This window comes from Podarcis raffonei, chromosome 13 (assembly GCF_027172205.1).
Source record: "Podarcis raffonei isolate rPodRaf1 chromosome 13, rPodRaf1.pri, whole genome shotgun sequence".
Lineage (NCBI taxonomy): Eukaryota > Metazoa > Chordata > Lepidosauria > Squamata > Lacertidae > Podarcis > Podarcis raffonei.
The window spans coordinates 1,539,007-1,564,296 of NC_070614.1; the positions used below are offsets into that span (position 1 = coordinate 1,539,007).

The 25,290-nt window shown below is 48.2% G+C and overlaps 1 protein-coding gene across 4 annotated transcripts in view; it reads right to left on the reverse strand.

Moving 5' to 3' along the window:
• TRPV4 (transient receptor potential cation channel subfamily V member 4) overlaps positions 1-25,290 on the reverse strand; it is a 56,204-nt gene that overhangs the window by 27,925 nt on the left and 2,989 nt on the right. The window contains exon 2 of one of the 4 annotated variants that reach the window (XM_053362312.1): positions 24,738-24,912. The exons of 2 other annotated variants lie outside the window; for them this stretch is intronic. The gene's annotated coding sequence lies outside the window, so the exon portion shown is untranslated. Of the gene's footprint in view, positions 1-1,035; positions 1,060-24,737; positions 24,913-25,290 lie in introns of those variants that run through there. One more of the 4 variants, XM_053362314.1, reaches the window with a different exon arrangement.

Genomic DNA, 25,290 nt, shown 5'->3' on the forward strand with positions numbered 1-25,290 from the left:
TCTCTGGAAACCAGAGGAGCACAGGAAGCCCTTGGCAAATCCTGTCAGAACAGGAGGCTGGGCGAGATGGCCTCTGCCTCTTCTTATGTCCCATTGACAAGCTGTTGAAATCCTAGCTGCATCCTCACATCCGTGTCCAAAGACCTTTAGCGCATCCAAGCTTTCATGTTGTGTGCTCACATATTTAGTAATGACAGTTGGGGGCGGGGCGTGGTCCTAGGAAGGACTCTGTAAGCTCAGGGAATCCCTTGTCTTCATTTTTTGAAGACGTATTCCAGACAAACATAGTCCTGCCTATGGCCCAAATGGCAAAATTTGGATACATCAAAAAAGAAACAAAGGGTCAGTTCCTGTAGTCCCTACAGAATCCCTATGGGATTTCTGCCACAGTCACCAAAATGTCTTGAAATCATTTCTACTAAAAGTGTACACTGGGGCGAGAGCCTGTAAACCTGTATGGAACTGCAGTGCCAACTGCAGGTAGACTAATCTGCTTAAATTAAATTGATTTCACTTTTAAAACTTTCAGCGAACTCCCGCCCCCCAGCACCAAGGGCTTGTCAATCACCTTGGAACTCTGTGGCGGGAGCAGTTTTAACTCTTACCAAGCCATTAGGGCAAAACAACACCTGTTTGTGCCTCCAGAACGAAGAGGACTAGAAACTTGCTGTGTTGGGTTCCTTTGGCTGTTTTAAATGAAAGCTGAATGTGCCGAGGGCCATAGCTCAGTGGCGCAGCACCTGCCTTGCATGCAGAGGAGCCTGGGTTCAATCCCAGGCATTACCACTGAAAGGGATCAGGAAGCGATGGCAAAGACCACTGGTTGCCTGAAACCCCCGAGGGCTGCTACCAGTCAGTGTAGACACCAGGGGTCTGACTCAGGAAAAGTCAGCTCCTGTGTTCCTGTTGCAAGAAAGGGTCTGGAAGATGCCTGCAAAGGCAAGGACCCCCCACCCCTGCCTAACTTCAGACCTGGCTCTGGGTGCAAATCCCCATCCCACCTGAAACTCTAATTGCGTTCCAAATACCACCCACCTTGGGCTCTCGAGTGCAAAGAAGCTGGATTTGCCTGGCGCTCGTCCTCCTGGGCTGAAACGGCAACAATTTCCATGTGCCAGATGTGCTCCGCAGGCACACAGGAGAGTGATGTGGGGAGGAACTGGGGAAAGGAGGGAGGCTGGAGGAACTCTACGCTGCTGCTGCTGCTGCTGCTGCTCTGTCCCATCTGCCAGCCGCCCCACCAGGGCCTGCTTCAAAGAGCACTGTGGGGAGGACGGTGGGGCTGGCCACCAGCCTACCCACGCCCAGATGTGGTTGCTCTACGGCACAGACGCCAGCAGGGCAAGGAAACAAGGGCAGCTTTCACCAGCCCAACCCCACCCAAAGCCCAGCTTCCTCGGGATGTAGAAAGACAGGAGGATTTGAAGTTTCAGGGGGCCCTGAGCTGCTCCGTCACCAAGGCAAAGATTTCTGGAACAGCAAATTGTGTGCTAAGGAAGAAAAGGCTGCCTCTGAGCACATTCTGACAGAGGCAGATTTAGGGGGACATGGCCAGCTCAGTTGCACTGGGCACAAAGTATTGGAGGCACCACAACCACTATTTAGAATGAAGTGTGAGAGGCAGCGGGCGGCATATTTGAGGCCCAAAGTCCAGCTCTGGTTCTGAGCCCAGGGATTTGTTTTCAGAACCAGAAAGAAACTGATCCTACCATCCTTTCCCACCAGAGTCAACTTCTGGCTTAGCTCTCTTCATTTCACCAGCCTAATCCGGAGCAGGGGAAGTCATTTTGAGGCTGAGGTGGATCTCTGGTGGATGCTCTGAGACTGAGTGAGCACCTCTACACATCTCTGCTCAGATGTGTAGAGGTGCTCAGGGCCCACTCTCTGCTCAGGGCCCACTCCCACAGAGCTGAAAGAGGCCAACTCCCAGGTATTGCAGCTGCCGTCACAAACACCCCCGGGCAGCCTCCCCAGCTCAGGAAGCCTCCCCAATCAGCAACATGTGACCAATGATACTACTACTAATAATAATAGAAATAGTTGTGATTCCTGCATTGCAGGGGGTTGGACTAGATGATGCTTTGGGTCCAGACTTCTGCAAAGGAAGCAGGTTAAATAATTAGAATCACAGAATAGTAGGAAGGTACCCCAGGGGGTCATCTAGTCCAACCCTCTGCAATGCAGGATTCTCAACTGAAGAATCCCTGACAGATGGCCATCCAACCTCTGCTTAAAAACCTCCAATGAATTAATAAAGCACTTTCAGAGCGTTCAAAACACTTCACTCTAGAGTAAATCCAAGGTGGTGCTTTTAATTTTAACCATTGCTATGGTAATGAGGTCTGAATCCTTGCTAAGAAGTTGAAACCTGTTGCAGTGATGTAGCGGTGATGGGAAGGCCCTCTGCACATGCTTCTGATCTAGTAACTAAGCACCAGGATTGTAAACAAACTTCAGGGCTGAAACTAGAAATCTCCCCCCCTGGGGGGGGGGTAGGAGAGAGAAGGAGTTTCGCCCTCCAAGTCTGACAGTCACAATAAAAGGTGAAGGCGTCTGCCAAAGGGCCAAGCCTTCTGCCTCTTCTCTTCCGCGTGTAATCAAGGCAAAGGCAGTTCTGTGCAGCCTTTGCTCCAAGTTCTGGCAGCACAGGGAGGGGGGTGGGGGGCGGGGGGAGACCTGCAAAAGCCACCATCCCCCTGTGATTTTCTACTTGCCGGCAGCCTTGTCTGACAAGCTTTCCCATGGGAGAGGCTGGCTTTGCATACTTCTCATTACGCGGCCTGTCATTACACTTGGTGGCTGCCAAGTCCCATCCAGTCCACTTGCCCAAGGGCTCTGCTCATCTGGGGTGGGGGCAGCCTGGGATCCCCACTCCTTTTCACAGGGTGTTGTTTAGGGGTGTTGTAACAGGAGGAGAAGCTGCAGCCCCCCGCAGCAGCCTTTTTCAACTCCCATCACCCCAATCAGCTGGGGAGCACCAGTTTAGCAAAAAGGCTTCTCTCACACAGCCCTCCAGTTTTTCTTGGAAAAAATGCACATTTGAGTGTGCCATGAAGCACTTCTGCAAAACAAAGCACCTTTTCCTTTTGGCAGGTGTGATCTTATTCGATACACCTTCACAAGCTTTCCAACAATGAGGGGGCAGGGGGCAAATTCTAGAGGTCAGAAGCAACCCGCCATGCAAGGATGTCGTAGGAGCAAACAACCTGAGAATAAGCCCTGAATCCGACCAAAGGGGCATCTCCTGCCATGGACAGCCAAGGACCTCTTGGGAAGCCCTCACACTTGGCGGGGGGACCTAGAGAGGGGAAAGAGGGACTTGGAATCACAGAGTTGTAGAGTTGGGAGGGACTACCAAGGGCCATTTAGTCCATCACTGCTGCAAAGCAGGAATCACAGCTGAAGAATCCCTGACAGGTGGACACGCGACCAATGACTTGATGCAGCAAAGAAATGAGAGTGAGAAGCAGGTTCTCTGCAGAGTCTGGCAGGTTTTGGAAAAGCAGTTCTCTTCTTAGGGGGCAACCTGGGAAAACTCCAGGGCAGCAATGGGGAACCTGTACCCGCCCCTCCGGAGGCTGTGGGGCCACACAGCTCCATCACCAGCAACCTCTGGCCACGCTGGCTTGGGGGGGAGGAAATAGTCAAGTTAAGACAAGTTTATTGCATGCAGCCAAGATCCTTTACAATATATAAAAGATAATATTTTCAAAGCAATATGTGAATTGGTCTGGTTGGCCCCTGTGAGAACCGGATGCTGGACTAGATGCGCCATTGGCCTGATCCAGCAGCCTCTTCTGATGCTCTAAACTACAGGAGAAATTTGTTGTGGAAAGACACAGGACTTCCTGCTATGTCTGCTGCCCTCCAGGGATAACAAAACACTGAATTAAAACCTTATTATAATTCTTGATATGGCAAGAATGCAAAATTATTTATTATTAGTTATTATGATGATGTTTGCATTCGATTCCTATGCCACCTTTTCCTCCACGGAGCTCAAGGTAGCACATCTGGCCCTCCCTCTCCTCACTGAATCCCCACAACAACCCTGCGAGGGAGGTCAGGCTGAGAGGCAGTGAGAGGCTTCTGGGTCATAGAATCATAGAATCATAGAATCATAGAATCATAGAGTTGGAAGAGACCACAAGGGCCATCGAGTCCAACCCCCTGCCAAGCAGGAAACACCATCAGAGCACTCCTGACATATGGTTGTCAAGCCTCTGCTTAAAGACCTCCAAAGAAGGAGACTCCACCACACTCCTTGGCAGCAAATTCCACTGTCGAACAGCTCTTACTGTCAGGAAGTTCTTCCTAATGTTTAGGTGGAATCTTCTTTCTTGTAGTTTGGATCCATTGCTCCGTGTCCGCTTCTCTGGAGCAGCAGAAAACAACCTTTCTCCCTCCTCTATGTGACATCCTTTTATATATTTGAACATGGCTATCATATCACCCCTTAACCTCCTCTTCTCCAGGCTAAACATGCCCAGCTCCCTTAGCCGTTCCTCATAAGGCATCGTTTCCAGGCCTTTGACCATTTTGGTTGCCCTCCTCTGGACACGTTCCAGTTTGTCAATGTCCTTCTTGAACTGTGGTGCCCAGAACTGGACACAGTACTCCAGGTGAGGTCTGACCAGAGCAGAATACAGTGGCACTATTACTTCCCTTGATCTAGATGCTATACTCCTATTGATGCAGCCCAGAATTGCATTGGCTTTTTTAGCTGCCGCATCACACTGTTGGCTCATGTCAAGTTTGTGGTCAACCAAGACTCCTAGATCCTTTTCACATGTAGTGCTCTCAAGCCAGGTGTCACCCATCTTGTATTTGTGCCTCTCATTTTTTTTGCCCAAGTGCAATACTTTACATTTCTCCCTGTTAAAATTCATCTTGTTTGTTTTGGCCCAGTTCTCTAATCTGTCAAGGTCGTTTTGAAGTGTGATCCTGTCCTCTGGGGTGTTAGCCACCCCTCCCAGTTTGGTGTCATCTGCAAATTTGATCAGGATGCCCTTGAGTCCATCATCCAAGTCGTTGATAAAGATGTTGAATAAGACCGGGCCCAAGACAGAACCCTGTGGCACCCCACTAGTCACTCTTCTCCAGGATGAAGAGGAACCATTGATGAGCACCCTTTGGGTTCGGTCAGTCAGCCAGTTACAAATCCACTGAGTGGTAGCATAGTCAAGACCGCATTTTACCAGCTTCTTTACAAGAATATCATGGGGCACCTTGTCAAATGCCTTGCTGAAATCAAGGTAGGCTACATCCACTGCGTTCCCTTCATCTACCAGGCTTGTAATTCTGTCAAAAAACGAGATCAGGTTAGTCTGACATGACTTATTTTTCAGAAATCCATGCTGACTATTGGTGATCACAGCATTCCTTTCTAGGTGCTCACAGACTGTTTGCTTAATGATCTGCTCCAGAATCTTCCCTGGTATTGATGTCAGACTGACTGGGCGGTAATTATTTGGGTCCTCTCTTTTCCCCTTTTTGAAAATAGGGACAACATTTGCCCTCCTCCAGTCTGCCGGGACTTCGCCTGTTCTCCAGGAATTCTCAAAGATGACTGCCAGTGGTTCTGAAATCACATCTGCCAGTTCTTTTAATACTCTTGGATGCAGTTCATCTGGCCCTGGAGACTTGAATACATCTAGACTAGCCAAGTATTCTTGTACTATCTCCTTAGTTATTCTGGGCTGTGTTTCCTCTGCTGAATCATTTGCTCCAAATTCTTCAGGTCGGGCATTGTTTTCTTTATCGGAGAAGACTGAGGCAAAGAAGGCATTGAGGAGTTCAGCCCTTTCTGTGTCCCCTGTTTGCATTTCACCATCTTCTCCTCTGAGTGACCCCACTGTTTCTTTGTTCTTCCTTTTGCTACGAACATACCCATAAAAGCCTTTTTTGTTGCTTTTAACCTCTCTAGCAAGCCTGAGTTCATTCTGTGCCTTAGCTTTTCTGACTTTGTGTCTACACGTGCTGGCTATTTGTTTGAATTCCTCTTTGGTGGTTTCCCCCCTTTTCCATTTTTTGTACACATCCTTTTTTAATCTTAACTCAGTTAAAAGTTCTTTAGATAGCCACCCTGGCTTTTTTAGGCACCTTCCATGTTTCCGTCTCATTGGTATTGCCTGAAGTTGTGCTTTTACTATCTCCCTCTTAACAAACTCCCAGCCATCATGAACTCCCTTTCCTTTTAGTATTACTGTCCATGGGATCTCACCAAGCACTTCCCTAAGTTTTATGAAGTCGGCTTTCTTAAAGTCGAGAAATTGAGTCCTAGTATGCTTGGCTGCTCCTTTCCGCTGTATAGTAAACTTCAGAAGAGCATGATCACTCGCGCCTAATGATCCTTCCGCTTCTACCCCACTAACCAGGTCATCAACATTGGTTAGGACCAGATCTAAAATGGCTGTTCCTCTTGTTGCTTCTCCCACTTTCTGGACAATGAAGTTGTCTGCAAGGCCAGTGAGGAATCTGTTTGACCTTATGCTCTTGGCTGAGTTTGACATCCAACAAATATCCGGGTAATTGAAGTCCCCCATTACTACTATCTCCCTTCCTTTTGCATGCTTGGCCATCTGTTCCAGGAAGGCATCATCTATGTCCTCCGTTTGGCTTGGGGATCTATAGTAAACTCCCACAGTGAGGTCACTGTTATTCTTCTCTCCCTTAATTTTGACCCAAATGCTCTCACTTTGGCTTTGAGGTTCTAAATCTTGGATCTCTTCACAGGTATACACATCCCTGACATATAACGCCACTCCTCCTCCTTTCTTGTCTGGTCTGTTTCTCTGAAATAGATTGTATCCCTCCATTATTACATTCCAATCGTGGGACTTATCCCACCAGGTTTCAGTGATTCCTATTATGTCATATTTAGTTTGCTGTACCAAGAGCTCAAGCTCATCTTGTTTATTTCCCATGCTTTGCGCATTAGTGTACAGACATTGAAGTCCATTAATCATTCCCCCGTGTCTCTTATTTAAGGATTTTTTCCTCCCACCACTAGGTCTGCGTGCTGTTTGCTCCATTCGGTCTATGACATTTGGATGATCATCTTCATCAATTGATAGACTCCTACCTTCAGGAGCACTGTCTCCCTCCCCCACATTAGTCAGTTTAAAGCCCTCCTGATGAGGTTTCTGAGATTTTTTGCAAAAACATTCCTCCCAACCGTTGTGAGGTGCAGCCCATCGCTTGCCAGAAGTCCATCTTCAAGAAACTGCATTCCGTGATCTAAGAATCCAAACCGTTCCTGTTTACACCATTTGCGAAGCCAGTTGTTCACTTCCACTATTTTTCCCTCTCTCCCTGGGCCACGTCGTTCAACTGGGAGGACAGATGAGATGACAATTTGTGCATTTAATTGCTTCAATTTCCTGCCCAGAGCCTCGTAATCTCTTTTGATCTTCTGGAGGCTATTGCTTGCAGTGTCATTGGTTCCCACATGAACCAAGAGGAAGGGGTATTTGTCAGTGGGTTTTATGATTCCTTGCAGTCGTTCAGTTACATCTTGGATCTTAGCCCCGGGGAGACAGCACACTTCCCGAGACATCTTGTCAGGCCCACAGATCACTGCTTCTGTTCCCCTCAGTAGGGAATCCCCTATCACTACTACACGCCTCCTCTTAGGTCTGGTCGGGGTTCTTCCGTGAGCTGTCCATTCCAAGGTCGCCTGCACATTCCCTGAGGACTGACTTTGCTGCTCGTCTTCATATACCTGATCGACTGTAATGAGTTTGATCCAACTTTTAGATTTAGGGGAGCTAGTCTCAAACGTTTGTTGGGGGAGATATAGGTTTATTTGGGGGGATTTATTTGTCCTGTCTTCACGCTTTTTATGATGGAGGACCGCTGTAGTCACCCCCAACGACACCTTCTCAATATGGAGGGTGAGGGAACAGCTGCAGTCGCCTGTGGTTCCTGCGCAATGTTTGCCATCTTGCCAAAGGTTGCAGGCAGCTTTACATGCAGCAATTGCATGTTGATTGCCCTCTTAAAAGACAAAGTCCAGCAACTGGAGGAACGTGTAGCTACGCTCCAAAGAATTAGAGAGCTGGAGCTCTTCTTGGAAGCAACAGAGCACACCGTCTCCACCAAGGAGGAGACAGGGGACTCCCCAGAGAAGGAGGCTAGTTCACCAACACAGGAGCCAGATATATGGAGAAACGTGACTCAAAGAAGTAGGAGGCCCAGGGTTCGCTCTGATTGTTTAGAAATACGCAATCGCTTTGAGGTCCTTTCCCCTAGCATGGAAGACGAAGAGCAGACTCCACTTGAGGATCTCTCCCTCATTACAGTCGATCAGGTATATGAAGACGAGCAGCAAAGGCAGTCCTCAGGGAATGTGCAGGCGACCTTGGAACGGACAGCTCACGGAAGAACCCCGACCAGACCTAAGAGGAGGCGTGTAGTGGTGATAGGGGATTCCCTACTGAGGGGAACAGAAGCAGTGATCTGTGGGCCTGACAAGATGTCTCGGGAAGTGTGCTGTCTCCCCGGGGCTAAGATCCAAGATGTAACTGAACGACTGCAAGGAATCATAAAACCCACTGACAAATACCCCTTCCTCTTGGTTCATGTGGGAACCAATGACACTGCAAGCAATAGCCTCCAGAAGATCAAAAGAGATTACGAGGCTCTGGGCAGGAAACTGAAGCAATTAAATGCACAAATTGTCATCTCATCTGTCCTCCCAGTTGAACGACGTGGCCCAGGGAGAGAGGGAAAAATAGTGGAAGTGAACAACTGGCTTCGCAAATGGTGTAAACAGGAACGGTTTGGATTCTTAGATCACGGAATGCAGTTTCTTGAAGATGGACTTCTGGCAAGCGATGGGCTGCACCTCACAACGGTTGGGAGGAATGTTTTTGCAAAAAATCTCAGAAACCTCATCAGGAGGGCTTTAAACTGACTAATGTGGGGGAGGGAGACAGTGCTCCTGAAGGTAGGAGTCTATCAATTGATGAAGATGATCATCCAAATGTCATAGACCGAATGGAGCAAACAGCACGCAGACCTAGTGGTGGGAGGAAAAAATCCTTAAATAAGAGACACGGGGGAATGATTAATGGACTTCAATGTCTGTACACTAATGCGCAAAGCATGGGAAATAAACAAGATGAGCTTGAGCTCTTGGTACAGCAAACTAAATATGACATAATAGGAATCACTGAAACCTGGTGGGATAAGTCCCACGATTGGAATGTAATAATGGAGGGATACAATCTATTTCAGAGAAACAGACCAGACAAGAAAGGAGGAGGAGTGGCGTTATATGTCAGGGATGTGTATACCTGTGAAGAGATCCAAGATTTAGAACCTCAAAGCCAAAGTGAGAGCATTTGGGTCAAAATTAAGGGAGAGAAGAATAACAGTGACCTCATTGTGGGAGTTTACTATAGATCCCCAAGCCAAACGGAGGACATAGATGATGCCTTCCTGGAACAGATGGCCAAGCATGCAAAAGGAAGGGAGATAGTAGTAATGGGGGACTTCAATTACCCGGATATTTGTTGGATGTCAAACTCAGCCAAGAGCATAAGGTCAAACAGATTCCTCACTGGCCTTGCAGACAACTTCATTGTCCAGAAAGTGGGAGAAGCAACAAGAGGAACAGCCATTTTAGATCTGGTCCTAACCAATGTTGATGACCTGGTTAGTGGGGTAGAAGTGGAAGGATCATTAGGCGCGAGTGATCATGCTCTTCTGAAGTTTACCATACAGCGGAAAGGAGCAGCCAAGCATACTAGGACTCAAATTCTCGACTTTAAGAAAGCCGACTTCATAAAACTTAGGGAAGTGCTTGGTGAGATCCCATGGACAGTAATACTAAAAGGAAAGGGAGTTCATGATGGCTGGGAGTTTGTTAAGAGGGAGATAGTAAAAGCACAACTTCAGGCAATACCAATGAGACGGAAACATGGAAGGTGCCTAAAGAAGCCAGGGTGGCTATCTAAAGAACTTTTAACTGAGTTAAGATTAAAAAAGGATGTGTACAAAAAATAGAAAAGGGGGGAAACCACCAAAGAGGAATTCAAACAAATAGCCAGCACGTGTAGACACAAAGTCAGAAAAGCTAAAGCACAGAATGAACTCAGGCTTGCTAGAGAGGTTAAAAGCAACAAAAAAGGCTTTTATGGGTATGTTCGTAGCAAAAGGAAGAACAAAGAAACAGTGGGGTCACTCAGAGGAGAAGATGGTGAAATGCAAACAGGGGACACAGAAAGGGCTGAACTCCTCAATGCCTTCTTTGCCTCAGTCTTCTCCGATAAAGAAAACAATGCCCGACCTGAAGAATTTGGAGCAAATGATTCAGCAGAGGAAACACAGCCCAGAATAACTAAGGAGATAGTACAAGAATACTTGGCTAGTCTAGATGTATTCAAGTCTCCAGGGCCAGATGAACTGCATCCAAGAGTATTAAAAGAACTGGCAGATGTGATTTCAGAACCACTGGCAGTCATCTTTGAGAATTCCTGGAGAACAGGCGAAGTCCCGGCAGACTGGAGGAGGGCAAATGTTGTCCCTATTTTCAAAAAGGGGAAAAGAGAGGACCCAAATAATTACCGCCCAGTCAGTCTGACATCAATACCAGGGAAGATTCTGGAGCAGATCATTAAGCAAACAGTCTGTGAGCACCTAGAAAGGAATGCTGTGATCACCAATAGTCAGCATGGATTTCTGAAAAATAAGTCATGTCAGACTAACCTGATCTCATTTTTTGACAGAATTACAAGCCTGGTAGATGAAGGGAACGCAGTGGATGTAGCCTACCTTGATTTCAGCAAGGCATTTGACAAGGTGCCCCATGATATTCTTGTAAAGAAGCTGGTAAAATGCGGTCTTGACTATGCTACCACTCAGTGGATTTGTAACTGGCTGACTGACCGAACCCAAAGGGTGCTCATCAATGGTACCTCTTCATCCTGGAGAAGAGTGACTAGTGGGGTGCCACAGGGTTCTGTCTTGGGCCCGGTCTTATTCAACATCTTTATCAACGACTTGGATGATGGACTTAAGGGCATCCTGATCAAATTTGCAGATGACACCAAACTGGGAGGGGTGGCTAACACCCCAGAGGACAGGATCACACTTCAAAACGACCTTGACAGATTAGAGAACTGGGCCAAAACAAACAAGATGAATTTTAACAGGGAGAAATGTAAAGTATTGCACTTGGGCAAAAAAAATGAGAGGCACAAATACAAGATGGGTGACACCTGGCTTGAGAGCACTACATGTGAAAAGGATCTAGGAGTCTTGGTTGACCACAAACTTGACATGAGCCAACAGTGTGACGCGGCAGCTAAAAAAGCCAATGCAATTCTGGGCTGCATCAATAGGAGTATAGCATCTAGATCAAGGGAGGTAATAGTGCCACTGTATTCTGCTCTGGTCAGACCTCACCTGGAGTACTGTGTCCAGTTCTGGGCACCACAGTTCAAGAAGGACATTGACAAACTGGAACGTGTCCAGAGGAGGGCAACCAAAATGGTCAAAGGCCTGGAAACGATGCCTTATGAGGAACGGCTAAGGGAGCTGGGCATGTTTAGCCTGGAGAAGAGGAGGTTAAGGGGTGATATGATAGCCATGTTCAAATATATAAAAGGATGTCACATAGAGGAGGGAGAAAGGTTGTTTTCTGCTGCTCCAGAGAAGCGGACACGGAGCAATGGATCCAAACTACAAGAAAGAAGATTCCACCTAAACATTAGGAAGAACTTCCTGACAGTAAGAGCTGTTCGACAGTGGAATTTGCTGCCAAGGAGTGTGGTGGAGTCTCCTTCTTTGGAGGTCTTTAAGCAGAGGCTTGACAACCATATGTCAGGAGTGCTCTGATGGTGTTTCCTGCTTGGCAGGGGGTTGGACTCGATGGCCCTTGTGGTCTCTTCCAACTCTATGATTCTGTGATTCTGTGATTCTGTGATTCTGAGGGAGAGATCCTCAAATGGAGTCTGCTCTTCGTCTTCCATGCTAGGGGAAAGGACCTCAAAGCGATTGCGTATTTCTAAACAATCAGAGCGAACCCTGGGCCTCCTACTTCTTTGAGTCACGTTTCTCCATATATCTGGCTCCTGTGTTGGTGAACTAGCCTCCTTCTCTGGGGAGTCCCCTGTCTCCTCCTTGGTGGAGACGGTGTGCTCTGTTGCTTCCAAGAAGAGCTCCAGCTCTCTAATTCTTTGGAGCGTAGCTACACGTTCCTCCAGTTGCTGGACTTTGTCTTTTAAGAGGGCAATCAACATGCAATTGCTGCATGTAAAGCTGCCTGCAACCTTTGGCAAGATGGCAAACATTGCGCAGGAACCACAGGCGACTGCAGCTGTTCCCTCACCCTCCATATTGAGAAGGTGTCGTTGGGGGTGACTACAGCGGTCCTCCATCATAAAAAGCGTGAAGACAGGACAAATAAATCCCCCCAAATAAACCTATATCTCCCCCAACAAACGTTTGAGACTAGCTCCCCTAAATCTAAAAGATGGATCAAACTGCGCGCGCCGCTGCCCTACAAGCTCTGACAAGCTCCTCCCACAGCTAATCACCTGCCTCAACAGAAGCCCTGCCCCCTCTGACCTTTGCACAGAGAAAGCAGCTAATCAGCCACAAGAAACTCACACAAGAAAACCCTTTTTGTTCCTTCTTCAGCTGCTGCCCTACAAGCTCTGACAAGCTCCTCCCACAGCTAATCCCCTACCTCAACAGAAGCCCTGCCCCCTCTGACCTTTGCACAGAGAAAGCAGCTAATCAGCCACAAGAAACTCACACAAGAAAACCCTTTTTGTTCCTTCTTCAGCTGCTGCCCTACAAGCTCTGACAAGCTCCTCCCACAGCTAATCCCCTACCTCAACAGAAGCCCTGCCCCCTCTGACCTTTGCACAGAGAAAGCAGCTAATCAGCCACAAGAAACTCACACAAGAAAACCCTTTTTGTTCCTTCTTCAGCTGCTGCCCTACAAGCTCTGACAAGCTCCTCCCACAGCTAATCCCCTACCTCAACAGAAGCCCTGCCCCCTCTGACCTTTGCACAGAGAAAGCAGCTAATCAGCCACAAGAAACTCACACAAGAAAACCCTTTTTGTTCCTTCTTCAGCTGCTGCCCTACAAGCTCTGAGCCTCATTGCCAAGTGCACATTTGAACCCTGATCTCCCAGGTCCCAGTCTGATACACCACACTGGCTGACCAAATTTAGTCACCAAATGCACAAAGGTTTATCAGCTAGAAAGGGTGGGAAATGGAGGCAGCCCCTGCCTCTAGGGAGATGCCAGGCCGTGAGCTCAGCCTGAAGGCACACAGAGGCCTGTTTGTTCCCGTCCCGTTGGTTTGCTGGCCACTGAAATTTGGGGCCACCCACTGGCCACGCTCCCGTTTGCTTTTCAGACACACCTGAAGCGCCGATGATTCATTTCCCTTCCTGTTGCCAGTTGGCCCTGCCTGACTGGAAGAGGCCGCAAGGACGGTGCCTCTGGATGACGGAGGGTTTGTGATTTCGAGGGCAGCAGCAAATGCCAAGGCCTCTCCAGCTGCCCAGTCTTATTAAGAATAAAAATGTTAGTTCTTTGTTGAGGGCTGAGAAAACGAGGTGCTGTTCAGAAGGCATCAGAGGCCTGGTCCAAACAGGCCAAGTTACAGTGGAATATAAGCAACATGGAGTAATTCAAAGGTGGTGGAGGCCACAGCTGTCTGCAAAAGACTGCCTGGAGACGAAACAAAGCTCTCCATCCCTAAGACCTTCCATGGGCCAGAAATGGAAGACACTAAAGGGATTAAACCTCTCATTGTGGTACCAGAATATGTGGACACTGGCTATGGCAGGGAAATGAAGACACAAATTACGTGTCTCTGGGGGTAAGGAAGGCATTTCTATGCTGTTTGTTGGAAGTTCATTTCTTATGCATCCAGTTGTTTTAGCTGAGATTCCTGCATTGCAGAGGGTTGGTCTAGATGACCCTCGGGATCCCTTCTAACTCTACAATTCTATGATTCGATGAGGTTCAGAAACACAAAATGTTCTTTCCTCCACTGAAATGGAGAAATTTGCCTCTTTGTTTTTATCTTAGTTCTTTATCTTAACATATTATAGCCTTATATTTTCATCTATTAACAAGCCATTTTTACACACTCCTTTTTAACATTGTTGCTAAAACCGCTTCATTTCATTCCGACATCATTTTAACATTCATTAATTTTGCAGTGTTTCTGTAAATAGTCCTTAAATTTCTTCCAGTCTTGCTGAATTAATCATTCGAAATGGAATACAAAAAAGGGAGGTGAGAGGAGGTCAGGGAAACAAGTAAATGAAAGGCAAGACATTGAAAGATGGACTTATTTTTAATCGTTTCTTTTTTCTTTTTTTCTATTCTGTATTTTGTATTTTTTTGTTTTTTTTCTATTTTCTTATCACCTTTGTAACTTTTTTTTTTGAAACTTCAATAAAATATCATTAAAAAAAATGAAATGGAGAAATTTGGCTTTCACAATGTGATTTGTTGCATTTATTTTTCTACACGATCTTCCCTCTATTTATTTGGAAAACACAGCTTTTGTGCAGCTCTTACATCATACAACTTTGATTGTTTTCTTCCTAGTAGTTCTGATGCAACATCATCATCATCATCATTATTATTATTATTTAAAAAACCTATTATGTATATTTAACGTAAGGCGGCCCTTTGAGTCCAGCATCCTGTGGCCCTCCGGGTGCCCCGATGGGAAGCCCCCAAACAGGGCAGGAGTGCAAGAGCAGCTACCCTCCCCACACCTGTGCTAGTCACTGTGGGGACCTCTCCTCCACAAGCCCTTTCCCAGCTCAAGGTGTTTTGGTGCTCAGAGTGGAACACACAGGGCTTCAGAGGGGCCCAGTCCACCAAGTTGTTCGCACTGAAACCCCTGGCCATTCTTCACCACCCAGACAAAAACGCAGGTGCCTGCCAGGTTGGGCAAGCAGCCCTCTCTCCCTGCACTGGATGACTTTGGGGGATCCTCCCAGCCCTGCACGTCCCTGTGTTCTGAGCTCAGTCCCAGGGGGACCCCCCTTTCTCTCCGACACAAAGACCGGAGTGGGTGGGGTGCAAAACATGCTGCCTTCCTGCACTGCGTCACGGCTTCCCCCGCCTCTGTCCCTAAAGCTGGGGTGCCCTTTGTACCCTGTGCCCAGGGGGCGGGCGGAGACCCCTGCGGACGCCAGACACAAAGCAGCCGCCTATTGTGACTTTCAAGATTAATGTCCTGCCAGAAACTTCCAGGCTTCCGGTCGTGTTTCCATTCAGAAGGCCTTTGCGGGTCTGAAGTGAACAGCTGTGGACCTGTTCTCACCCGGCTAGATGCCACATCCTCCTAGGGCGGAGAATCTGAGGCCCAGCGGGGCATGCATGGGAGAGGCCTGCGCATTTGGGCTGAGGAGACACAGGCATGACTTGCTCTGCGCTTGACCTCAAAGCTGTCCACTGAGGAAGCAAGAGCTGCTGGGCTGTGGATGCTGTGAGCCCCTCCTGAAGGACAGCTGAGCCAGAGCAGGGGCTGGGGCTGCAGTTCCTCAGAACTCCACCAGAGGGCTGGAGCCTCTCTCTGATTGGCTACCAAGACAGCTAGTCAGAGGGGGTGGAGCCAGCACTTTGAGAAGGAGTATAAAAGGACTCATTTCTGAGAAAGAGCTCAGATGGAGGGATGGTTGAAGAGAGAGCTGGAGGGAGAGAAGGAGAGCTGGTTCTGGTCTGTGTGGAACAACCGCGCTCAGGAAAATATCTACAGCTAGAAGAAGGAGCCTCTGAGCTTAGACTGGAAGACAGTGTGTAATGTCTAGGGAAAGTATTCAGACAGGAGTGAACTGGAGGGCTGAGTCTGAGCCAGGAGAAGTAGAGCTGTGAGGATAGCATCTCCTTGGGTCTCCTGTCAGTCATGAGGGGAGAGAAGAATCCCAAGCCAGTGAAGGGGGATGAGGGGGTCCCCTGGGTCTGTTATACTGCTAGAAGTACCTCAGGAGTGTGATTGATATACGGTGGGGAAACTGACAGAATGTAGTGCCTTGTTTAAGAACCAAAGTATTAAGCTGAAACGGCTAGGCCAGGGGTTGGCAAAGTTTTTGTGGCTTGGGCCGGTTCATGGTCCTGCAGACGCCGCAGTGGGCCACAGTGCGCACGCGCATGAATGTGCAAACGCTATTTCCGGCGCTCCTTCCGGCATGGAGGAGGCGTGCGCAGCTTCCCATTGGCTGTAGGAGCACCAGTTTAGCGCCAGGCGGGTGGTGGAGGTCGCCGAATGGGTGGGAGTCCATGGGCCAGTTAAACGACCCCCATGGGCCTTAGGTTGCCAACCCCTGACCTACGCAATTAAGTTTAAGAAACTGAAGTAACAAAATTGGAAATAAGCTAAGCATTTACCATCTAAAACCTAAAAACCTGTAAAATTTACCTGAAGTGAAATAACTGAACAGCAACTGAAGTTTAAAAGAAGCTGTGTTTGATTAGAAGCCTGTCACCTCCTTTTGATTTAATACAATTATTAATAGGTTAACTGTTTCCTGAAAGAACATTGCCTCCTGATGTGTGCTGTGTTTTATCAACTTTGTTCTATAAAATCTTTCTTAATTAGTTCAACCTCTGTCTCAGTCTCCAAGTACCAAAGTTTTCCTTCACACAAAATCCAAAAAGATAACTTGCAGTGTTTATTAGAGTATGCAGTTTGGATCCGCCACAATTGGTATACGTAGATGAGATCCGCTACACAATTGATGGTAGCTGTGGAATCCACTACATTTTTGGTATACAGAGGTGGGATCTGCTATACCCCTCCATCCTGTCCTCAGATTGTATATGTGTAAATAAAACCATGTTCACCTTCTTTCCAAGGAAACCCAACCCTGGGAAAGTGCAGGAACTCCTGGAGTCTCTCAGCACTCGGAGATTGGCGTGCTGCAACAGTATTTTATTTTTGTATCGAGGGGTGGGGAGGGCTCTGGAGAGCAGGAAAGCAGGCAAGTTGTGCTTTCCCCTGCGCTCCATCCTTAATATTCCACAGATCTTAGAAGTCACTGAACATGGGTCTTTGCTGGGCAGTTTTAGGGGTTTAAAATATATATTTAGGACCCAATATATGCCTAGACACTCCCACAGCATGCAGAAATCCCTACTATATTTATGGGCTGCCTGTTTCCCCCCCCCATCAGATGTTTTAAAAATTCTGCAGCTTGAGAATGGAATAAGTGCAACAGTGCATGTAAGCACACAGTTCTCTCTCTTTATCTCAGTCTTGCTGCTGTTTCTACATATCCTTAACTTGAAATTAGCAGTTGAAGCCAAATATCGGAAATTTGATGGAAACTGAGCGATTCAGGCTCATTGGACGATCACTTGGAGAGTTTTTCGCCACCAGCCTTTTCCAGGACTGCTTCCCAACCTGCCTGACACGGGGTCCTGACCGCACACAGGCCCCTCCCCATATTTGTCTGGTGAAAAGAGGCACGGAGCCCTCCCCATGCCACCTCTGGGGCCAGGGGTCAGTGACCATTGTTCCAGTGTCAGTTCTGATCTGGTGACAAAGAGTCACATAAGTTTAATACCGGGTTGTTCTGCTTTCAGTTGGAGTGTTTCTGGGAATCTGTTATATATTCTTGCTCTGAATTTGAGAAGAGGCTTCGTCCTGTTTCTCCGAGAACACACTTTGTCCCTGTGACTGCGTAGTTCCTCACCTGGGTTCCCAGACTAATCTGCCTTCCTCCCAGTTTCAATCTAAGAATTCCTCCTTTGCAACTATGCATTCCACTTGGCAAGAGCCTGCTCTGTCTTTTCACATTTTACTGTTGTCCAAAAAAACTAAATACAGTAATGATACTGAGTTTACATTAAATGGATTTGGGGGCCTTCTACCTATCCCAATTTTGTGACTTTTGTTGCAAAAAAAGTCCACTGAAGCGGTCATACCAGGTGGACCACTTTAGCCTTGCACAGACACACAGTATTTTGGAGAGTGGGCTTCTGGATAACTCAAGAGATGGCCACGGGCAGCTAAGGTGTTGCCACAGATACTAAATGGCTGGAGATCCTTCCAGAAGCAGGCATGTCTGGAGAAGAATGGCTGGCAATCTTGGAAAAACAGGCCCAAACCAGGCAGTGGCCTGACTTGCCCTCTGAAACTTGCTCTCTGCAACAAGTCGTGGTGTTGAGTGTTGAGCAGGATCAATTAGGAGTGTTGATGCTATTGAACCTTCCATCTCAAGCACAGCCTGGATAGATATGCAAATAATGCCTAATATCACAGAAACAACATCAGTCTCCAGTCACCTTCCTTCCAAGGACACCAAAGTCAAGGCACACGCCGCCACCGCTCAGACACCTCACCACTTAGAAACAGGGGTGCATGGTGACCTATTTTGGTTTGGGCATAGAAACTGTAAGAAAGTAAGAAGAGCCTTCTGGATCAGGCCAGTTTGGCACTCTGTTCTCATAGGGCCAGCCAGATGCTCCAATGGAAAGCAGGATTCGAGCACAAGAGCAGACTCCCCCCAGAAGCATTGCTGGAGTCAGACCACAGCCATTGTGGCCAGATGCCACTGAGAGCCCCCGACCCCATGAATCTGTCCAGTCTGGTGGCCCATCGCTGCTGTGAGTTCCATGGTTAAACTAGACACTATTTTATCTGCCCTGAATCTTTCAACATTCGACTTCATGAGATGCCCACAAGTTCTAGAGTTAGAGGGGGGGGGACTTCTCTCTCTCAAATCTCTCCAGGGCATCATTTTATAAACTATCAAGGTGGAGTGCATAGTTCTCCTCCTCTCCGCTTTGTCTTAAAAAATGTGTTTCATTGATTTTTAAGAAGGTATATTAATTCCAATAAATGCCCCCTCCCCTTCCCCTTCAGGACAGGGAATTTAGGGAAAGTGCCACCCCACATTGCTAGATGTGACTCTGGGGGATGCCCCCCTCCTCCCCGCTTTATCCTCACAGCAGCCCTGTGAGGTCTGCTAGGCTGAGAGGCAATGGCCAGCCCAAGGACACTCCGTGAGCTTCGTGGCTGAGTGGGATTCGAACCCTGGCCTCCCAGCCCTTAGTCTGCCACTCAAACCACTACACCACACAGGCTTTATTGCGGGACAGAGATTTCTGTGCTATTTTTCCTGCTGGTGATAGCCTAGAAGCACACATGGGGGGTTGGCTAACGGCAGCCTGCAGCTGGGCCTCCACCCCGTGTTACTATAGAAAGCAATCCAGAAAACAGACAGGGTTGCCAATGGTCAGATGGGAGGCGGCTCCCTCCATTCAGCCCACAGAACCACAAGGGGCGGGAGACCACATCAGAGGGAGCCCCGCGGTCTCAGGACACAGGCCAGGAGGAGCGCTGCTGCTTATTTCCAGCCTGGCTCGCCTCCTGCATGGCTCTGGGGCTGGGCCGTGGCGGAGCCTAATAGCGTGGTACAGCTAACAACGTTCTGGACTGGCTGCCCCTCAGCTGGAAGAAGTCACGTCCCCATAGTGGGAGGGGACAGCTTTTGTAGGAGGCAAAGCCACATATCGGAAGAGAGAGGGTGTCCCCTGCCTCAGGGCTGGTGCTCAGCAGCTCTTTCCGAGATTTTGAATTACCATGACTTTATTGAATTGCATTAACTGTTCCAATGAATGTGCTGTTGTTGTCTGCTTTGTTTTTATGCTACCCTCTTGCAATGTTTGCTGCTTTTTGCTGCTGTTGTGACTATTGGGAGCCATAATAATAATAATAATAATAATAATAATAATAATAATAATAATAATAATAATATAATTTTATTATTTGTATGCTGCCCATCTGACTGGGTTGCCCCAGCCACTCTGGGCAGCTCCCAACAGAATATTAAAAACACGATAAAACATCAAACATTAAAAACATTAAAAAGCTTTGAACTCAACATTTGTTGTTGGAAAAGCGGAATCCAAATATTTAATCAAATCAAAATAAATAGTAAGGTTTATGATGGATCCTTCACCAGAGCCCTGAAAACAGCCTGCAACTCCCAGCCCTTCAGTCTCTGCCTGGGGATCATCTTCCCTAGAGAGTTTCTGTTTGAGAATGGAGGGCATGGAAAGATGGAGGGTGGGGCTGCTGGACCAATGCTTCCAAAAAGTGTCGTAGTATTCAGCATGTCCGACTAGGGCCTGGGAGAGACCAGGGTTCGAAAGCCCCTTGAACCTGAAGCTCAGGCCCGCCACTGCCCCCCTTCGCCTCACCTGCCCCACAGGATCAGGGAGAACCATGTACACTACCTTGTGCTCCTTGGAGAAAATAGGCAGGATAGAAATACAATCATTAAAGCAGAATCACAGAACTGTAGTTGGAAGGGTGACCTCAAGGGTCATCTAATCCAACCCCCAGCCATGCAGGAATCACAGCTGAATAAACCAATAAGAAGTAGGGGCTTTCAGATGCCCTGAAAATGGAATCCTACCCCAGTGTCAATTCAGACATGATCTTCTGCCCTTATCTTTTCTTTCTTTCTTTCTTTTTATAAAAGCGGAAACAGACTACAAAACTCAAAACCAAGCACCCTGGGCACTTAAAGGGAGGCAGCCTGTCTATATCGGCCACCCCCAGCCTGGCAGAAGTTTTGAGCAGCAATCAACTGTGATCCCTGCATGACAAGGGGCTGGACTGAATGACCCTTGGGGTCCCACCCAACTCACTGACTATGTTGCCCTCAGCCCCAGCGTCATCTGGGTGCTGGGGTGCTACTGCTAGGAGCCGTCTCCCAAAGCAGCTTGAGGACACCAGGTGTGGGAAGGCGGGTGTGTATCTGAGGCCACACCCTCCAGTGCGAGGGACGGGGAGGGCTGAGGTGGGGCAGGCAGCATCCCAGTGGAGTGGTCAAAGTCCCAGAGAAGTGGCCTGCTCCAGAGGGAGGCAGTGATTGGAGCGCTGCCCCAGGCGGAGTTTGCCTGCTCAGCCCCATAGGCAGGAGGGCCGGCCTGCTGAGGTGACGGCAGCACAAGGGCCTGATTCAGTTTGGCCTCCCCGTCCCCCTCTCCCCTCCTCCTGACCATCCTGTTTGCTTAAGCCGTTTGTAGAATTTCACAGGTTTGGGGATTCAGGCCTCATGTCCAGCTGCACAGAGCCAGGCTCTGTTCTCCAGCTCCAGGACAGCAGCGTGGAGGGAGGGAGGCAACGGCCCAGAGCAAACAGGGAGGTTCTGAGCTCCGCCAGGGAGTCACCATAGGCAGTGACTTCATTGGGGCTGAACGTCTGGCAGCACAGGATGGGAGAAGCAGCAGAAATCTATTCATCAGAGGATGGGGGGTCCTAACGCACCCCTGCAGGAGTCCCTGGCCAGCCAGCCTGGAAGGCTGCTTCCACTGGGCCTGGATGGCTAAGCCAAAGAAGAGAAGACTGAGAGGTGACAGGATGGATAGCCACCTTCACCTACCTGAAGCGTTGTCTCATGGAGGAAGGAGCAAGCATGTTTTCTCCTGCTCTGGAAGGTGGGACCTGAACCAGTGGATTCAAGTTACAAGAAAGGAGATTCTGACTAAACCTTAGGGAGAACTTTCTGAGAGTAAGAGCTGTTCCACAGTGGAATGGACACAGTGGAATGTGGCAGACTCTCCTTCTTGGAGGTTTTTGAACCGATTTCTAGCGTTATGAGAGAAGGAGAAAACTATCCACTTCCTTCATGCCAGACATCATTTTATCAGCGTCTATCCTGCCACCTCTTTCATTTGCCATCCCAAGCTGGTGCTCAGCCCCCAAGCTGCAGCCCTCACTCATCTTCGCCAGCTTGGGCCCCTCCAGATGTTTTGGGCTGCAACTCTGGGTGTAGCTTGAAATGTCTGGAGGGCACTAAGCTGGCCACAGATGCTCCACAATGTTTCCTACACAGAGGTCATTTCTGCAGAGGAAAAACGTAACTTTTGTGCAGCTGCCTAAATCAAGTGTCAGAAGTGGAGTTAGATGGAAAAGAGGCAACTTAACATGGGAAACATTGAGAGGAATACCAACCAACCTCGTATTGAACTTTCTGCAATAGTGAGTGCCCAGCCCAATGAACTAGAGTTTACTTATTATGGCGCCAGCCACCCTTAATCCTTCTTCAAACCCTGAGGAATGCAATAAAATGTGTGCGCAAATTCCAGGTGCTCTGTGACCCTTCTGTGAGTGCTCTTTCAAACTCCTCACTGAAAGTGCTGCCTGCCTGCTTGTATACACCAAACTTGGAACTGAGGGGACCTGGGTTCAGGTCCTGACTTTTTGGAATTCACAGTGCACACTTCCCCATCTGTAAAATGGTTATAGCTGTAACCTGCCTGTGGGGCTGTGGTGATGGGTGTGACATTAAATCTAGTTTTAAGCACTTAAGGTCATGATTTGACATATGGGAAGGGGTGTCAAAAGTATGGATGAGCAGATCTGTCCACTTCCTCTGTTCCTCATTTTGCCCATCTGAAATTCAGTTGCATATTATTATTTTTTAAGTCCTCATGAAAATTCAACAGCATTTTACTGCAAATTTATCCTAATAAACTCATTTTTGTTTGTACTTCTATCTAATATACACATTTCTGAAGCAATTTCCCCTTAAATAATACAATTTTTGCATGCTATTTTCAGCAACATACATACATGCATATTTTACCGATATAGACATTTTGGTACACGCTGCTTTGCTGGAGAAGTGCACTGTGATCATTGTGATCATTTCAGAAACTGTGAATTAGGTAGGTTCACCGCTAAATTTTTGAATAAGTTCATTCTGTATAACTCATTAACAACCATCAATGGCAAAAGGTAGAATCCACTATTTTACAAGTTCAGACACTCAAAACACTGTGGAAAAGCTTGACGAGTATGGGGCAGGGGTGTCCTATCCCCCAAATATTGCACAGGCAGGTTATTCTCTCATGGATATAAACAAACATTAATTATGAACAACCACTTATCCGTTTGTGTGTGTTTTAAATCAAATTTCTTATGATTTAAATAAGCTATTGGGGGTGGGGGGCTGAGGTAGGTGCAAAGCTTCTGCAGGGTCACCTCATGAGTTGGGGAAGGACTTTGCTCCTTGTTAGAGCCTCCGTTTGCCTGCAGGAAGAAGCCCCAGCATCTCCAGAGAGAACCCTGCTGGACACCCTGGAGAGCTGCTGCCAGCCAGTGCAGGAAGTACTGAGCTGGAGGGAGCAGTGTCTCACTCAGTGCAAGGCAGGTTCCTAGGAGTTTTGGCAGAGGTGAGATTTCAACTGGAGGTCTCCCAATTCACAGCTTGTGATCTTTGCTACCCCAGCTGTAGTGATGGGGGAACAGGAGGCCAAGCAGAGCTGGCAGCAAAGCTCAAGCCCAGCTCTCCTAGAATCATAGAATTGTGGAGTTGGAATGGACACCAAGGGTCATCTAGTCCAACCCCCTGCAAAGAATGAGTCTCAGCTAAAACATTAAACAACCTCATGGAGCACGTAGGACCAGGAGACAAGGATGGCAAGGAAACAACCACAGCGATCGCCCGTGCCGTTTCTCTTCCTGCCGGAAAATGTGCAAAACTACACCTGCAGTAAACCCAAGCTGGCTGCCTTGCTGGAAGAGAAGGTGCAGCTTCCAGAAACTTGAGGCCTGTCTAGCCACACTTTGACCTACTGGGTTAGATGAGGAATTTCTCAATAGAGCAGAGAGGGCTGTCCTGGAACAGCAGCGCAGGAGGGGGTGTCACTAGGGAGAAGGAAGATTGCGCCATGCAGGACATGAACCCCTGGAGGAACGTGGCGCACAGAAGCAGGACTGCCAGGAGCCATGCTGTGTCACTGGAGCTCACCTCAGACACCGCTTCTGGGCCAGATGAGCAAGGACAGTGGTTGCAGACCTCAGAACACACTGGTGTACACTTGTGAATACTTCTATGACCTGGAGCATGGAAGGCAGACTCAGAGTATATGGGTAAAAATTGTAGGAGAGGAACAACGCTGACCTTACTGTGGGTGTCTGCTATAGACCTCCAAGACAGACTGCATGATGCCTGGATGATGCCTTCCTACAGCAAACATTCATAGAATCATAGAGTTGGAAGGGACCCAAGCGCCATCTCGTCCAGCCCCCTGCAATGCAGGAATCTCAGCTAAAGCATCCAGGACACAGGTCCACCCAACCTCTGCTTAAAGACCTTCAAGGTAGGAGAGGCCACCATCTCCCATGGGAGTCTGTTCCACTGCCAAACAGCTCTTACTGTCAGAAAGTTTTTCCGAATGTTTAGTCGGAATCTCCTTTCTTGTAATTTGAAACCATTGGTTTGAGTCATACCCTCCAAAGCAGGAGAAAACATGCTTGTGCCCTCCTCCATGTGACAGCCCTTAAGATCTTTGAAGATAGCCATCATATCTCCTCTCTGTTTCCTCTTCTCCTGGCTAAATATCCCCACCTCCTTCAACCGTTCCTCATAAGGCTTGGTTTCCAGAGCCTTAATCATCTTGGTCTCCCTCTTCTGCACACGTTTCAGTTTGTCAACATCCTTCTTAAATTGTGGCACCCAGAATGGGACACGGTACTCCAGGTGTGGTCTGACCAAGGCAGAAAAGAATGGGACTATGACTTCCCTTGATCTGGACGCTACACTTCTGTTCTCGAGATTCCTTACATGGGGATGCTGGATAGCATCCAAGACTCCTGGCATGCAGGATGACTTTGCCACTTGAGATTCCACTGTTTGATAACAGTTATAGCTGGCCCACCCCCATCCCATCCAGGATTCAACAGAGTCCCTCTCCCCTTCCCAAATCTGCTCCACTTCTGCTTACCTAAATGTCAGGAGGCTGGCCCCACACACCAAACAGAGATGTCTCAAGGAGCTCCGCAGAGGGGTTTCCTTGCCTCAGTTTCCCTGCGGCCAAAATCTCATTCCCAAGTGCCACACAGGACCACCAAAGCCGGCTTCTTGCTAGTTGTTCTGCTGTTGCTGAATAAATGTGACTCCTGCAAGCGTCATTCCAAGGAACCAGGAATGCGTCCAAAGTGGGGGGGGGGGAGAGAAGATTTGCCAAAGTCCCTCAGAGGAGATCAGCATTCAGCTCCAGTCCTAAGGAATGTTGACTCCACCTGCAAATGGCAACTCAGAGAACTCTAGACCACTCCTTGCTTCTATGGGGGCATGTAGGAACACACCGAGGGTGGCACCACCCACTTCCTGGTATGTCCCCACAGGAAAGGAGCTGCTTTCCCCACAAAGCCTACCCTGTAGCAGAAGCCCCACACCTGACCCTGACTCCTGCCGGCTCCCCCAGCAAGCCTCACTTCCTTCATACTGCCTGAACTGAAATGAAACAACCTCATGGAGCACGTAGGACCAAGAGA